The sequence below is a fragment of the Chelonia mydas genome, chromosome 2, assembly GCF_015237465.2.
Source record: "Chelonia mydas isolate rCheMyd1 chromosome 2, rCheMyd1.pri.v2, whole genome shotgun sequence".
Lineage (NCBI taxonomy): Eukaryota > Metazoa > Chordata > Testudines > Cheloniidae > Chelonia > Chelonia mydas.
In genome coordinates this window covers 37,879,562-37,895,047 of record NC_057850.1, presented here as the reverse complement: position 1 = coordinate 37,895,047, position 15,486 = coordinate 37,879,562, and the positions used below count along the sequence as shown (strand labels likewise).

General features: G+C 44.6%; 1 long non-coding RNA gene across 1 annotated transcript; it reads left to right on the top strand.

The window, feature by feature from the left end:
• Positions 1–802: 802 nt before the first annotated feature.
• Positions 803–12,739, top strand: LOC122464419. Its single transcript, XR_006288413.1, has 3 exons — positions 803–814; positions 8,215–8,217; positions 12,644–12,739. It is a non-coding gene; the product is annotated as an uncharacterized LOC122464419 (long non-coding RNA).
• Positions 12,740–15,486: the final 2,747 nt, after the last annotated feature.

Here is a 15,486-nt window from a genome sequence, read left to right as displayed (position 1 = left end):
TCGCTCCATCCTTGCAGGTATACTAAGGGCATACATCAGTGCTCCCATTGGTAGCTCAGAGATCTCCTTGTCAGTGCTCTTGATTTTTCTGTAGGCTTCAGCACAAAGTGTATGGATCGTTGGGGTGTTAAGGTATTGGTCCCCAGCTCGTTGTCTGCAGTAATCTGCGAGTACCTTGAAGAGACCGAAGTTGGTCCCTGTCAGCACAGACACGTCAGAGATTCCTTTAGAGTTGGGACATGTTAAGGCAGCTGTGTCTACCTCTTCTCTTACCCCGGCAACCTCCTCTGGAAATTCCAGGTGCACTATGACATACCCTTGGTAGGGGTATTCATCCATGCTGAGGCCACACAAGCCAAGGCCGGTCAGTGGTTGTATAGGCAGGTGCCTAAGCATCCATTGGTAGAATGACTGAAATATAATAGTCACTTGAGATCCAGTGTCAAGCACTGCATTACATTCTGCCCTTTGAGCCTCACCGTGACTTCTGCTCGAGGCCCTGTCAGTCCTGATGGGATCCCAGCTGGACAGTCTTTTCCAGGGGAGCCTTCAAGTCCTGTGGGCCTGTGTAGTAGTAGGATTTTATTTTTGTATTTTGGATAATTTAGAATGAAGGATATAATAATATAGCATGTATTAAATGTATTGATGTATGATTTGACGATATCCTGCCAGCCACCCTTTTTGAACAGCAGAAAGGAATGGCCTAAGGGGCCATTGGTAGAAACTCATTAGACAGGCTGCCAGTGTCTGAACTGATGTTAAGGCAGGAACAGACCAGAACAGTCCTTATGGCTAATTATGGTCACCTTTTGTTTTAGGATAAGTTTTCATTACAGTATTTGCTATAAGGTCTTGTTTCTTATCTGCATTGCAAATGAAGTTGTGTAAGGTTCCTTTGTAATCCCTTTGGTAACCATATAACCCTTTCTAAAATGTGATCCTATCTGAAATTCTCTGGTAAAATTGTTTGGTGTCAGTAAAGGATGTGTGCATGGTTAAGGCTGAGTGTGAAAGCCATCATAAATGTCCAGATGGTCAAGAAGAAGTGAGAGACTTGGAGAGACCACAGGAAACAATCAGAAAACATGCATTGTATCTGATACTAAGCGAGTTAACAGCATTGACAACCACCCCCTGTAGGCGAGACAACAAATAAAAGATAACAGCGGAAAACCCCAAGATTAACACCATTTAAGGACTAACGATTACAAAATGACATTGCAAAATCCACAGACTAAAATGGGAATTTACAAGTATAAACCTGGGGTGTTTTGCCATAGAACTTTGGGTTCAGTCCTGCAAAGCCTCGGAGTATCGGATCGTGACTGACAGAACCCAGCTCCTCATTTGTGCTCAATCTAACTGGCCATTAGATTGACTCAAGCTACAACAGGCTGGTAACTATAAGACCATCTGCAGGACTTGTGTGTGTGTGTGATTGAATGCATATGCTAGCTGTTGTATTTTCAAGAAACGTGGCATATTGCCTTTTCCCCTGAAGAGATCCTGTGTGCTTTTTATAAGCATAACACCGGGGTGGGTCCCCTTCGCAAGCCCCTTTGGCAGTTCTTCGACCCCTCCCAACTGGCCTTCAGCTTTCCATACACTAAGGAGGGATTTTCTTCATTACGACTCTTGGCAGCACGGTGTCCATTCTGGCCACACCAGTAGCAGAAGAATGGTCCTTTCCCTCTTCACTCAGGTGGGATGGTGGCTCTAAATGCTGACTTCTCCATCGCCACAGCCAGAGGATCCTTATGCCTGGAAGTCTTAGCTTGGTCAATGGTGCTTTGCAGCTCAGCTATCTGTTCTGTCAAGACCTGCACTTGTTGGGCAAGTTCCTCTCTGGTGCTCACCATCAGTACACTGGCCGTTTCTAGGGGTGCTGTGCTGACTGCCTCAGAGGGTTGGACTTCCCAAAACTCACTGGCAGCCTGCCTTTCCTCCTCCCCTCTGACCTCTTTTATCAGTTCGGCGTAACTTGTGGGATTTTCCTGCCCTTCTCTTAACCAGAGATGAAGTATAATCGGGTTCTTAAAATTTTGAGCCAGTCTGGTCTGATCCATCTGCTCAGCAGTCACTGCTCCCACAAAAGCTTATGCCCAAATAAATGTGTTAGTCTCTAAGGTGCCACAAGGACTCCTCGTTGTTTTTGCTGATACAGACTAACACGGCTACCACGCTGAAACCTGCTCCCCTCTTGACAGCTCTCTGTAGCAGTCTATCCAGCCTCTGTATATAATCGGAAACCTTCTCACTCCTTTGCTGACAGGAATTAAGGAACTGACAATAAATGTCCTCAGAGCCCTCTGCGCTCCCAAAGGTGTGCTCGAGGGCCTCTAAGCAGTTGTTCACACTGACCCCAGGGTTAGTGAGCTTCAGGGTGCGAAGCACGTCTAATGCTGGGCCTCTGAGGCTCTCTAGTAGACAGCTTCGCTTTTCTGCATCGGGTACGGCCCACTCCTGCAGCATTTCAGTGGTGTGTTCCAACCAGGGTTCAAACTGTTCTTCCCCAGGTATTGGGATGGGACCCCCAGCAAATAACCTTAACTGACAATAAGAGCCTGACAAATGGGACAGCACTCCTTTTTCCAATACTTGCCACAGTGCCTTTCCTCACTCACTGACTGAGGCTGCAGCACCCAGTGTTGGCGGTGCTGAGTCAAGGCCCAAAAAACCCAGCATATTATACATTATACAAACTGTGATTTCTCCCAAAATATAAACAAAATTGTTTTCCCAGCTTAGTGGATCACTCAAGATGTGCTTGCAAGGGGGTACTGATCCAGGATCCCAGACAAGCCCCCAAAATGTAATCCTTCTGCCAGGTGGAGTCGGCAGCAACCAGGGTCGGGTTCAGTATCTAACAATACAACACAGAACTGGCTCGAGCCCCGACTCAGTAACCTGGGACAAATTACACACCACTCCTAGGCACCTCTAAGAGGCAATACTTCCCCACGCACAAGCATAGAGTCTGAGCGTAGAAAAGAAACTTTTAATGAAAGGAGGGGAGTCACCTGACATTAGGGAAAATGCCGCAAGCAGGATTCATAAACATAAAACTGCTCAGACCCCTTTAAAAACGATAAACACCCACCCACCCCATTGGGCAGTGTCTTCTGCCTCAGGTTCTTGAGTTCTACAACAAAAAGGTTTTTTACAGTGTACCTCTCTGCTCCCTCACCACACCCCACCCCACTCACAGCGGTTGTCCTTGGTCAGTGAGGACCCAGGGTTCAAAGGTGCATACATTATGAAGCACAAAAAGGGGCACAAATGTAATTTCTTTTCCCTTGCCAGCAGATCTCTTAATCCCACATCACTACAAAGGCAATTTAGGCTGGCAGTTCTTTAATTATACCTCAAGTGAAATTTGGCCAGGAAACTTGAACTAACACCTTCCTGTTATGGAAAGTACGAAGTGCCTGGGTATCTTTGCTGGCCATATGCGATCAGGACCTTACTTTATATCTCATCTGAAAGCCTCCAGCAGCACAGTACTGTCCAGAACCACACTAGACCTTGGCCCAGTAATGTTGCAGAGGGAAAACACCACTTCCTGCAAAATGCAGGTGTCCTTTGGAGGTCACTCACCCTGGCACTGATCCTCTTTGCCTTGTGAGTTGTGACAGGATCACAGCAGCAATCCAGATGCCTGAGGCAGCAAATTCCTCAGGTTGACTATACAGGATGTAAACAAGATTTTTTTGGTTCCTGTTAATGACTGCTTTCACTTCCATCAAGCTGCCCCCCTGGCACTAGGCTACCAGTTTACCCACCCCAAATACATTTGTTGGAGGTAGCTAGTACTTTCAAATGCTCAATGTGCACACTTTGGATTTGCAAACACTCTCTTCTGTTCAGGCAGAAGTAGCACATTGGCTCCTAGATCTGGTACCTGCGATATATGAAATGGCTCAGATCCCTTATGCCGCACCACCAGCAGGTTTTGGCCCGAAAGTCAGCATGGAGCTGCGCTAGCAGATCCTACGCCATCCCTCCTGTTGCCAGCCTAAGGGGTGTGGCTAAGAGAAAGGAGGCATGGCAGGGGCCTCCTTATGCCCCTTAATCTCTGACTACTGCATTGGTCCTTTTAGGCTGCTCTAAGATACACTAGGAGCCCAACTGGCACACAGTTAGCACAGGATCATGGGGATGTAAAGGTCACCTATCAACCCCTATCTTGAGCTCTGCTGTGTACTTCGCCATTGCTAAGGATCTGGGTCAGTATTTCTTTTCAGGTGAATTACAAACAGGTTTGAAATATGGCTCAGCAGCTAGAGAATTACTATTTAGTATGTATAGCTATATACAAATACGTAATTGTATATCCTGAGCATACTTAGAAGTCCGACAGGAAAGAGGCAGGAGCCGGAGTACAGTTAGCATGCTAATAGCACTGATGGACTCTTCAAACTGCCATGCACAGGCTGGTCAGCTTTTTAAATTCACGCTGACAAGATAGGGTGATCTGTGCATTTCTTCTCTTCACCCTGTTTACTTACGACATATCTCACAGGTCCACATACAACAAGTGGCAGAGTAACAGTGTCCCCTCTCAGCTATGTGCCTTCAAGATCCTGTGATGTCTGAATTTAAGATGATCTATTGATCATCACTTTGTCAGAACACAGAACACATTAATTGCGCATCTCCCTGCTGGGTTGTAGAACAGGGTTGGCATCACATGGTGACTCAGCTTTTTGTTTTGAAATGTAAATTTGAGTACATTTCCCCAACTGCGTACATTAGCAGCTCATAAGATGCCCACTCCGGCTCTCTTTGAAATCATTTGGAATTGGATTCGGCCCCAGATCACAAGAACACCACACCCTGGTCACCCCACAGTAGGAGATCCACATTAGGATTTAATCATTATTTCATAGAGCTCAGTCATGCTCATCTTGCTCTTCTTCTCTGTAAGCTAAATAGCCCTGAATTTTAGAGCTTTTCATCCCATGTAAACCACACAAGGTGGCTAACCAGGGGCAGCGTGTGTAACTGACAAGATGGGTGCAACATAGGGAACGGCTGTTTTGTGAATAATTTCTTATTCCCTACACCTGATAATTGTTCTGGGTTAGTGAGAAAATGCTGAACTTGTTTATAACCCCTCAGAATTGTGTATTTTAAATTATTGCCAAGGGGTTTGTTTTTAATGTAGAATTTCTCATTGATTTCAGTTTAGCTGGATTTTTTTTTTATTTGTGAACATTTTAGTCTGCCAATTAAGTAGACTAAATTAAGTATTGGTGAGATTAATTTAGTATAGCTCTCAGAGAGCAAGCGCACAGGTCAACAATATTATGATCACATTCTGTTCTAATTAACATGTTAATACTCACGACAGTTACCGAGCAACAATAGGATCATTTTAACATGAGCTGTAAAACATATTCAAGGTTTAACTTATTATGACATCAAAGTAAGTAGGAAAAAAAAGAACACAAACATATCCATTAGTCAAAATCAAACCCTAGATACATAAACAGAAAGGGCCACATGGCATAAACAGGTCATCTAGCATCAGTGTTTGTCATTAACTATGACCCAGAATGGAAAAAAAAAAGGACAGAATAATCAATATTAAGATAATGTGTGTGGGATGGTTGAGTGACACATGACCTTAGTGGTGGTAGGGATGAAAAGCCTTTTTCCTCTAGGTCAAAAGCAAACACATTATTGCTTCTGCTTCCACTGCTGGCTTAGCAGTGCTGTCAAGAGTAAGAGAAGCAGAGTGAAACTGACAAATACTGGTCAGTTTCATTCTGCTGCTCCTGCTGGGTCATGGGGAAAATGTTCAGTGCAGCTGTTCAAGCATAGGAATAATGCTCTAGTTGCTGCTGGGGGTGCTCTAGGAATAAAGAGGTGAGATCAATTACCCTATTTAATGTCAGGAAAATTACAGACAAAAGACCCTCAGTTACACTTATGAAACCCCATTGGCTTAGGTTAAGTTGCGTGGGTATAATGAAGGCATCCGTAGACTAAAGTACTTGTGACTATGCTGCTTAATGGCAAAACAAGGGGGATATGGCAAAATCCAAATGTCTTCAGTATGCTTCTCTCTAACTCATGTCAAAATTTAACTCATCTGGGCGTCAATCAGGAAAATCAGCTATCCTTACAGTACATTGAAATAATGAAAAACAGTAACTACAGCAGAAGATCATCCCTGACCATGTAGGATGGGTTTGACAAATTTAGAGTCAGGAGGAGGATGGTGACAGTTGGCTATTAAGGATGGTGATAGTTGGCTACTAAATATGCTTCAGTACTTTGGATACAAATAAATAGAGCCCTACCAAATTCATCGTCCATTTTAATTAATTTCACAGTCATAGGATTTTAAAAATCATAAATTTCATAATTTCAGATATTTAAATCTGAAATTTCAGTGTTGTGACTGTAGGGGTCCTGACCCAAAACGGAGTTGTGGGAGTCACAAGGTTATTGTAGGGGAGTCACGGTATTGCCACCTTTACTTCTGTGCTGCTGGTGGTGACAGTGCTCCCTTCATAGCTGGGTGGCCAGGGAGTGCCGGATGCTGGCCAGGAGCCCAGCTCTGAAGGCAGCACTGCTACCAGGAGCAGCGCAGAAGTAGGGATGTCATGGTATGGTATTGCCACTCTTAATTCTGCGCTGCTGCAGTCAGAGCTGGCCCCTCGGCCAGCAGCCGCCACTCTTCATCCACCCAGCTCTGAAGGCAGCGCAGAAGTAAGGGTGGCAATACTGCGTGGTCCCCTTTTGGGTCGGGGCCACGAGTTTGAGAAATGCTGGGCTCCTCCATGAAATCTCTATAGTATAGAGCAGCGGTTCTCAAACTATGGGTCAGGACCCCAATGTGGGTCATAACCCCATTTTAATGGGGTTGCCAGGGCTGGTGTTAGACTTGCTGGGGCCCGGGCCCAAAGCCGAAGCCTGAGAGCTTCAGTCCTGGGTGACAAGGCCCAGGGTTACAGGCCTCCCACCTAGGGCTGAAGCCCTTGGGCTTCAGCTTTCGCCTATTTCTCCCCCTGAGCTTGGGTGGCTCAGGCTTTGATTCAGTGTAGTAATTTTTGTTGTCAGAAGGGGGGTCGCAGTGCAGTGAAGTTTGAGAACCCCTGGATTAGGGGTATGGAACAGCTTCCATAGGAGGAGAGATTAAAAAGACTGGGACTGTTCAGGTTGGCAAAGAGACAACTAAGGAGGGATATGATAGAGGTCTATAAAATCATGACTGGTGTGGAGAAAATGAATAAGGAAGTGTTATTTACCCCTTCATATAACACAAGAACTAGAGGTCACCCAATTAAAGTAATATGCAGCAGGTTTAAAACAAACCAAAGGAAGTATTTCTTCACACAACGCACAGTCAACCTGTGGAACTCATTTCCAGGGGATGTCATGAAGACCAAAAGTATAAGTGGGTTCAAAAAAGAATTAGATAATTTAATGGAGCATACGTCCATCAATGGCTATTAGCCACTATGGTCAGGGATGCAAACCTATGGTCTGGGTGTCCCTAAGCCTCTGATTTCCAGGAGTTGGGACTGGACGACAGGGGATGGCTCATTCTTTGTTTTAACAATGACAATTGTTAAAAAAAATATTTTAAAAAGAGATATTTAGGAGAAATATTTCCCATGTGTAATTCTGAGGCCTGTCTATGAAGTGTCAAATATGCCTGTGATTAGCTGTAGAGAAACCACTGCTGTACTGTTTGCCAAGGTCACCAGGAAACCCATAATTCATCCATCACTTTGCACTTCCATCCAAGGATCTCAGTATGCTTTACAGACACCCTTGACTTAAGCCTTGCAGTCCTTACCTGTGAGGTAGAAAAGCACCATCCTCATTGTACAGCCATTGAAACTGAGACTATGGCTACACTACAGAGCTTACAGCCTGGGCCGCTACAAGCTCTCTAGTGGAGCCACTCTGAGCCGGGAGAGAGCTCGTCCTCGACACCGGCACTTAGGTTTGTGTGACTTATGTCACTTGGGGGGAGGCTTATTCACAGCTCTGAGTGACCAAGTTATACCGACATAAAGAATAGTACAGTAACTCCTCACTTAACGTCATCCCGGTTAATGCTGTTTCGTTGTTACGTTGCTGATCAATTAGGGAACAGGCTCGTTTAAAGTTGCGCAATGCTCCCTTATAACGTTGTTTTGCAGCTACCTGCTTTGTCCACTGCTTGCAGGAAGAGCAGCCTGTTGGAGCTAGCTGGTGGGGGCTTGGCACCAGGGTGGACCGGCAGCCCCTGTATCAGCTCCCCTCAGTTCCCTGGGCAGCAGCTGCCCAGCAGGCTATCAATTGACAGCAGTTCAGCTGTCCCTTCCCCCACTGCCATGTGCTGCTCCTGCCCTCTGCCTTGGAGCTTCTCCCCGGAGCCTCCTGCTTGCTGTGCAGGGATTAGAGGGGAAGAGGGGTGCTGATATCAGAGTGTCCCCCTCCCCGGGGTCCTGTCTCCCGCTCCTATACCTCATATCCACAGAGTAGGGGGGGACATGACAGGGCTCAGGACGGAGAGAGCTTGCGGGCAGCAGCTGCTGTCTCAACTTGCTGATCTACTTAAAAAGGCAGTGTACTTAGCGTGGGGACAGTGTACTTAAAGGGGCAATGCACGTCTCTCTCTCACACTCATGGTGTGTGTCTCTGTCCCTCCCCCCCCCCGCACACACACATGGTGTGTGTCTCTGTCTCTCTCTGCTATGTGTCTCCTCCCTCCCTTCGTGCTGCCTTGTACAGTGTGAGGCTACATTAACGTGTTAACCCTTGAGGGCTTAAAATTTATACTGCGTGGGGTGTGTGCGTGTGTGTGTGTGTGTGTATTTCGCCAGATAAAAGACTATATTTTATATAAAGATTATAAAATATAGTCTTATCTGGCAAAAAAAATTTCCCTGGAACCTAACCCCCCCTATTTATATTACTTCTTATGGTGAAGTTGGATTCGCTTAACATCGTTTCGCTTACAATAGCATTTTTCAGGAACATAAGTACAACGTTAAGCGAGGAGTTACTGTATAGACATGGGATTCTCAAACTTCACTGCACTGTGACTCCCTTCTGACAGCAAAAATTACTACAGGACCCCGGGAGGGAGCACCAAAGCCTGAGCCTGCCCAAGCCCCGCCACCTCGGGCGGGGGGCCAAATCCAAAGCCCGAGGACTTCAGCCCCAGGCAGGGGGGCCTGTAACCTGAGCCTTGCCACCCAGGGTTGAAGCCCATGAGCTCGGGCTTTGGCCCGGGGCAATGGGATCGGGCTCCAGCCCTGGCAATCCCATTAAAACGGAGTCACGACCCATTTCTCAGTCCTGACCCACAGTTTGAAAATCGTTGCACTAATCTTTTCTGTTGCCCTTCTCTGTAGCTTTTCTACTTCTAAAATATATTTTTTGAGACAAGACAACCAGAACTGCATACAATATTCAAGGTGTGAGTGTACCGTGGATTTATATAGCGATATTTTCTGTGTTCTTATCTATCCCTTTCCTAATGGTTCCTAACATTCTGTTAGCTTTTGTGACAGCCACTGCACATTGAGCAGATGTTTTCAGAGAACTATCCATGATGACCACAAGATCTTTCTTGAAAGGTAACAGCAAATTTAGACCCCGTTAGTTTGTATGTATAGTTGGGATTGTGTGTTCCAATGTGCATTACTTTGCATTTATCAACATTGAATTTCATCTCCCATTTTTTTGCCCAGTCACCCAGTTTTGTGACATCTCTTTGTAACTCTTCACAGTCTGCTTTGGACTTAACTGTCTTGAGTAATTTTATATTGTCTGCAAACTTTGCCACCTCTCGGTTTATCCCTTTTCCCTGATAATTTATGAATATGTTGAACAGCACTTGTCCCCGTACAGATTCCTGGGGAATTCCACTATTTATCTCTCTTCATTCTGAAAACTGACCATTTATTCCTACCCTTTGTTTCCTGTCTTTTAACCAGTTACTGATCCATGACAGGACCTTCCCTCTTATCCCATGACAGCTCATTTTGCTTAAGAACCTTTGGTGAGGGACCTTGTCAAAGGCTTTCTGAAAGTTCAAGTACACTATATCATAGAATCATAGAATATCAGGGTTGGAAGGGACCTCAGGAGGTCATCTAGTCCAACCCCCTGCTCAAAGCAGGACCAATCCCCAACTAAATCATCCCAGCCAGGGCTTTATCAAGCCTGACCTTAAAAACCTCAAAGGAAGGAGATTCCACCACCTCCCTAGGCAACACATTCCTGTGCTTCACCACCCTCCTAGTGAAAAAGTTTTTCCTAATATCCAACCTAAACCTCTCCCACTGCAACTTGAGACCATTACTCCTTGTTCTGTCATCTGCTACCACTGAGAACCGTCTAGATCCATCCTCTTTGAAACCCCCTTTCAGGTAGTTGAAAGCAGCTACCAAATCCCCCCTCATTCTTCTCTTCTGCAGACTAAACAATCCCAGTTCACTCAGCCTCTCCTCATAAGTCATATGTTCCAGTCCCTAATCATTTTTGTGGCCTCCGCTGGACTCTTTCCAATTTTTCCACATCCTTCTTGTAGTGTGGGGCCCAAAACAGGACACAGTACTCCAGATGAGGTCTGACCAATGTCAAATAGAGGGGAATGATCACATCCCTCGATCTGCTGGCAATGCCCCTACTTATACAGTCCAAAATGCCGTTAGCCTTCTTGGCAACAAGGCACACTGTTGACTCATATCCAGCTTCTTGTCCACTGTAACCCCTAGGTCCTTTTCTGCAGAACTGCTGCCGAGCCATTCGGTCCCTAGTCTGTAGCAGTGCATGGGATTCTTCCGTCCTAAGTGCAGGACTCTGCACTTGTCCTTGCTGAACCTCATCAGATTTCTTTTGGCCCAATCCTCTAATTTGTCTAGGTCCCTCTGTATCCTATCCCTACCCTCCAGCATATCTACCACTCCTTCCAGTTTAGTGTCATCTGCAAACTTGCTGAGGGTGCTGTCCACGCCATCCTCCATATCATTAATGAAGATATTGAACAAAACGGGCCCCAGGACCGACCCTTGGGGCACTCCACTTGATACCGGCTGCCAGCTAGACATGGAGCCATTGATCACTACCCATTGAGACTGATGATCTAGCCAGCTTTCTATCCACCTTACAGTCCGTCCATCCAGTCCATAATTCTTTAACTTGCTGGCAAGAATACTGTGGGAGACCATATCAAAAGCTTTGCTAAAGTCAAGGAATAACACGTCCACTGCTTTCCCCTCATCCACAGAGCCAGTTATCTTGTCATAGAAGGCAATTAGATTAGATTAGTCAGGCATGACTTTCCCTTGGTGAATCCATGCTGACTGTTCCTGATCACTTTCCTCTCCTCTATGTGCTTCAGAATTGATTCCTTGAGGACCTGCTCCATGATTTTTCCAGGGATTGAGGTGAGGCTGACTGGCCTGTAGTAACCCGGATCCTTCTTCTTCCCATTTTAAAAGATGGGCACTACATTAGCCTTTTCCCAATCATCCAGGACCTCCCCCGAGCGCCGTGAGTTTTCAAAGATAATGGCCAGTGGCTCTGCAATCACATCCGCCAACTCCTTTAGTACTCTCGTTCGCAGCACATCTGGCCCCATGGACTTGTGCTCATCCAGCTTTTCTAAATAGTCCCGAACCACTTCTTTCTCCACAAACGGCTGGTCGCCTCCTCCCCATGCTGTGATGCCCAGTGCAGTAGTCTGGGAGCTGACCTTGTTTGTGAAGACAGAGGCAAAAAAAGCATTGAGTACATTAGCTTTTTCCACATCCTTTGTCACTAGGTTGCCTCCCTCATTCAGTAAGGGGCCCACACTTTCCTTGACTTTCTTCTTGTTGCTAACATACTTGGAGAAACCCTTCTTGTTACTGTTAACATCTCTTGCTAGCTGCAACTCCAAGTGTGATTTGGCCTTGCTGATTTCACTCCTGCATGCCTGAGCAATATTCTTATACTCCTCCCTGGTCATTTGTCCAATCTTCCACTTCCAATATCCACCAGATTGCTCTTGTCCACGTTTGTTGACCCCCTCAAAGAATTCTAATACATTAGTGAGGCATGATTTCCCTTTACAAAAGCCGTGCTGACTCTTCCCCAACAAATTGTGTTTATCTCCATGTCTGATAATTGTGTTCTTTACTATAGTTTCAACCAATTTGCCTGGTACTGAAGTTAGGCTTACCTGCCTGTAATTGCCAGGGTTGCCTCTGGAGCCTTTTTAAAAAAATTGACATTACATTAGCTACCCACCAGTCATCTGGTACAGAGGCTGATTTAAGTGAGTGTTACATACCAGTTAGTTCTTCAATTTCATATTTGAGTTCCTTCAGAGCTGTTGGGTGAATGCCATCTTGTCTTGGGGACTTATTACTGTTTATCAGTTTATTACAAAACCTCCTCTACTGACATCTCAATCTGGGACAGTTCCTCAGATTTGTCACCTAAAAAGAATGGCTCATGAGTGGGAATCTTTCTCACATCCTCTGCAGTGAAGACCGATGCAAAGAATTCAATCAGCTTCCCTGCAACAGCCTTGTCTTCTTTGAGTGCTCTGTTTGCACCTCGATCCTCCAGTGGTCCCACTGATTGTTTGGAAGGCTTCCTGATTAAACATCTTTTTGCTGTTAGTTTCTGTCTTCTACAGTTAATGCCCTCTGGAGTACCTGGCATTCGCCACTGGTGAAAGACAGGATCCTGGGCTAGATGGACCATTGGTCTGACCCAGTATGGCCATTCTTATGTAGTCTACAGAGGACAATGGAAGTATGAGCAGGGATGTTCCATGGGACAGCTGTTATCAATACAAAACTACCAGTAAGTGTGCTGCTCACTCACCCCTTACTTCATACACAATAACTTTCTCTCAAGAACCCACACTCTTCTCTGAATCCACAAGTGGAAAGAGCCTAAGCTTCCAAAACGGATGAGTTCTAACTATGTGGCATTCACCTCCTTTCTCCAGTCCTCATGGAAACCCCTTTATGGCAGGATTGGGACTTCAGGAGGGAAAGCACTGAGTTCCTCTGGATTCTCTCAGCCAAACCTACAGAGAAGCTGCACAAGTTAACACAACTACAGACTATATTTCTTCTGTTATTTTCTGGAAATCCCCTTTGAGGGAAGATGCGTTAATTAGGCGAGGAGAGAATGGGCTCTTCATTATTTATTATTAATGCTCTTCCTTGAATCGTCTGGTTGGACTCTGACCTTGTTCTACCATTCATGTGTCTCTTTACCAATCTTCCTCACTCTCAACTCTGTTCCTGACATTTCCCACTGTTTCCCAGCAACATGAACTTTTCAATAAAAGTAAATACAATTAATAAACTAATACTTGCACTGCAGCGACTTCAACCCAAGTTAAGTGAGAATTTGTAGAGCTCCCTACTTGCATGAACTGTTTCATTCACTTCGGTTTTTCATATTTATGTGATGTGGTCCTCACACATGCATTTATTTTCTCAAGTTTGTAACATGAGTCCAGTTAATCCAGCCATTCCTTTGTGTGGGAGGGATGGCTGCATTCTGTTCCCTAGTTTCAAAGCTGTGAGCAAGAATAATCTGTGACATATTCCAACTGGAATGTCTTTTTTCAAAAGGAGTTTTTGGCAATATTCCCAACACAGCAAGTGCAGGATCAGGATCTGATTTCACTTCTAGGGCTGGAAATATCTGGCTATTATGGAGAGAAGGCAGCAAGAGTTAAGGTTTACCTAGTTTTCTGTTATAGTCTGATTTTCACACACACACACACACACACACACTCACACACACACTTTTGCCAAAGATAAACTAATCGGCCTGCAATTTCTAATCTGTTTTCCTTTACCAGAGGAGAATTTTTTTAAAGGTTTGAGGGTAGTTAGACAACATGTTTATCAGATATGAAAGTTCACAAAAATTATATGTTTATATTTTGGAATTTTTCCCTACCACTTTTCTACCAGTTTCATCACTCCAAAATCTCCAGATGTGGGTTTTGTATTGTCCTGCCTGAGGAATAGGGTCAGTACAACAATAGTATTTTGTGCAAGTTTGCTGGGATAAATTTTGGATGTATTTGCTACATTTGATCCAATCCAATGAGAAGTCCTGGCAGTTTGTAAAAGTCTGCAAATAGTACTGGATGCGCTTCAGAAAGATTGCAGCCCCAGACTGCTTATATCAAAGCTGGGCAGGTATTTTGGAGTTTGACATGTTTGTAGATAAAAGCACCACAGAACTGCTGTTGGGATCCTGCTACTGTTGTGGAGTTTGCTACTTGGAATCCCTGTGGTAGTTATAAACCCTAGATGGATGCCTGAAGCGATTATAAACCTGCAAGGACCCATGAGGAGGTTTGCACTACAATAATAGTTCACAAATGTAAAGAGAAATACATTCTAATCCCAGCTTCCGGAAATGCTAATACACAAAAGAGTTATAGAACCATTCATAAAATGGGTTTTAAAGAGCCCAAAGAGATTTCCAGATCAAAAAATTCTGAGAAACTGGAATTAAATTTGTAAATGTGTGAACAACTTTGGAGGAAAACTTAAAAAGAGTATTGTTAAGAAATCAGAAAGTGAGGAAATTCAAAGTTAAAGATACACTTAAACCCTTTTCACCCAAAAGCTAAACATTTGGTAATATAGAAACACATGTTAAGGTAGCCTTACGTCTGCCCCTTCCTCACCATGTCCTGAGACCAATTCTTCTCAATGCACTTCAGGAGGAAGTCCAATGAAGTCAATAGGACTTACACAGTCATAAAGCTCATGCAAATGAGAGCAGAATGCTCTGTGTAAGGTACATGCTAGTGTATAAATATCTCAGCACATTCAACCACTAGCTAACAATAATATACCTTGGCAATTTGGAGACTCACCCTGTCACATTGGCTATGGACAGTGAGAAGCCCTTGTCCTGTAGCTGCAGACATGTTAAATTGGGCCCACCATGGTTTAAACAAGTTGGTATGCGTAGCTGAATCATGAGAGCATATGGGCTTTTTTACAGCCATAGCCTCAGGCCAGCTGGACTTGTTTACAGTGGGATAAAAACTATTTATTAAGATTGAGATCTTAATGAGCAATCACCATTTTCCACATACTTTGCCATGACCTGTCACAAATGATTACTTTCTCAATATATTTATTAAAGTGAAAGCAGCAGCAGCAGGAACACAGCGGGAAAGGGAAAATGATTACGAAACAAATAAGTGACTGAGTCAAAGGGTTTTATCTGAATACGTCAGGCACTTGATTCTCTGTCAGTGCTAAAGGCAAGCAGAACTGGAATAGTTTTCTTTTGAGACTATTCACTCTGCCATTTGATTATAAACATTAGATAAAAGCTCGACTCCATTGCAGGATGACAATTTCACTTTGTTCTGCCAGAATCTTTCTCGCTAAACAACCACATGTAAAGAGCAAATTCAGATGGCATACAATGGAAGCTTGCTTGCAACCATAACTATACAGTCATGACTCTGCCCCCATAATGAGC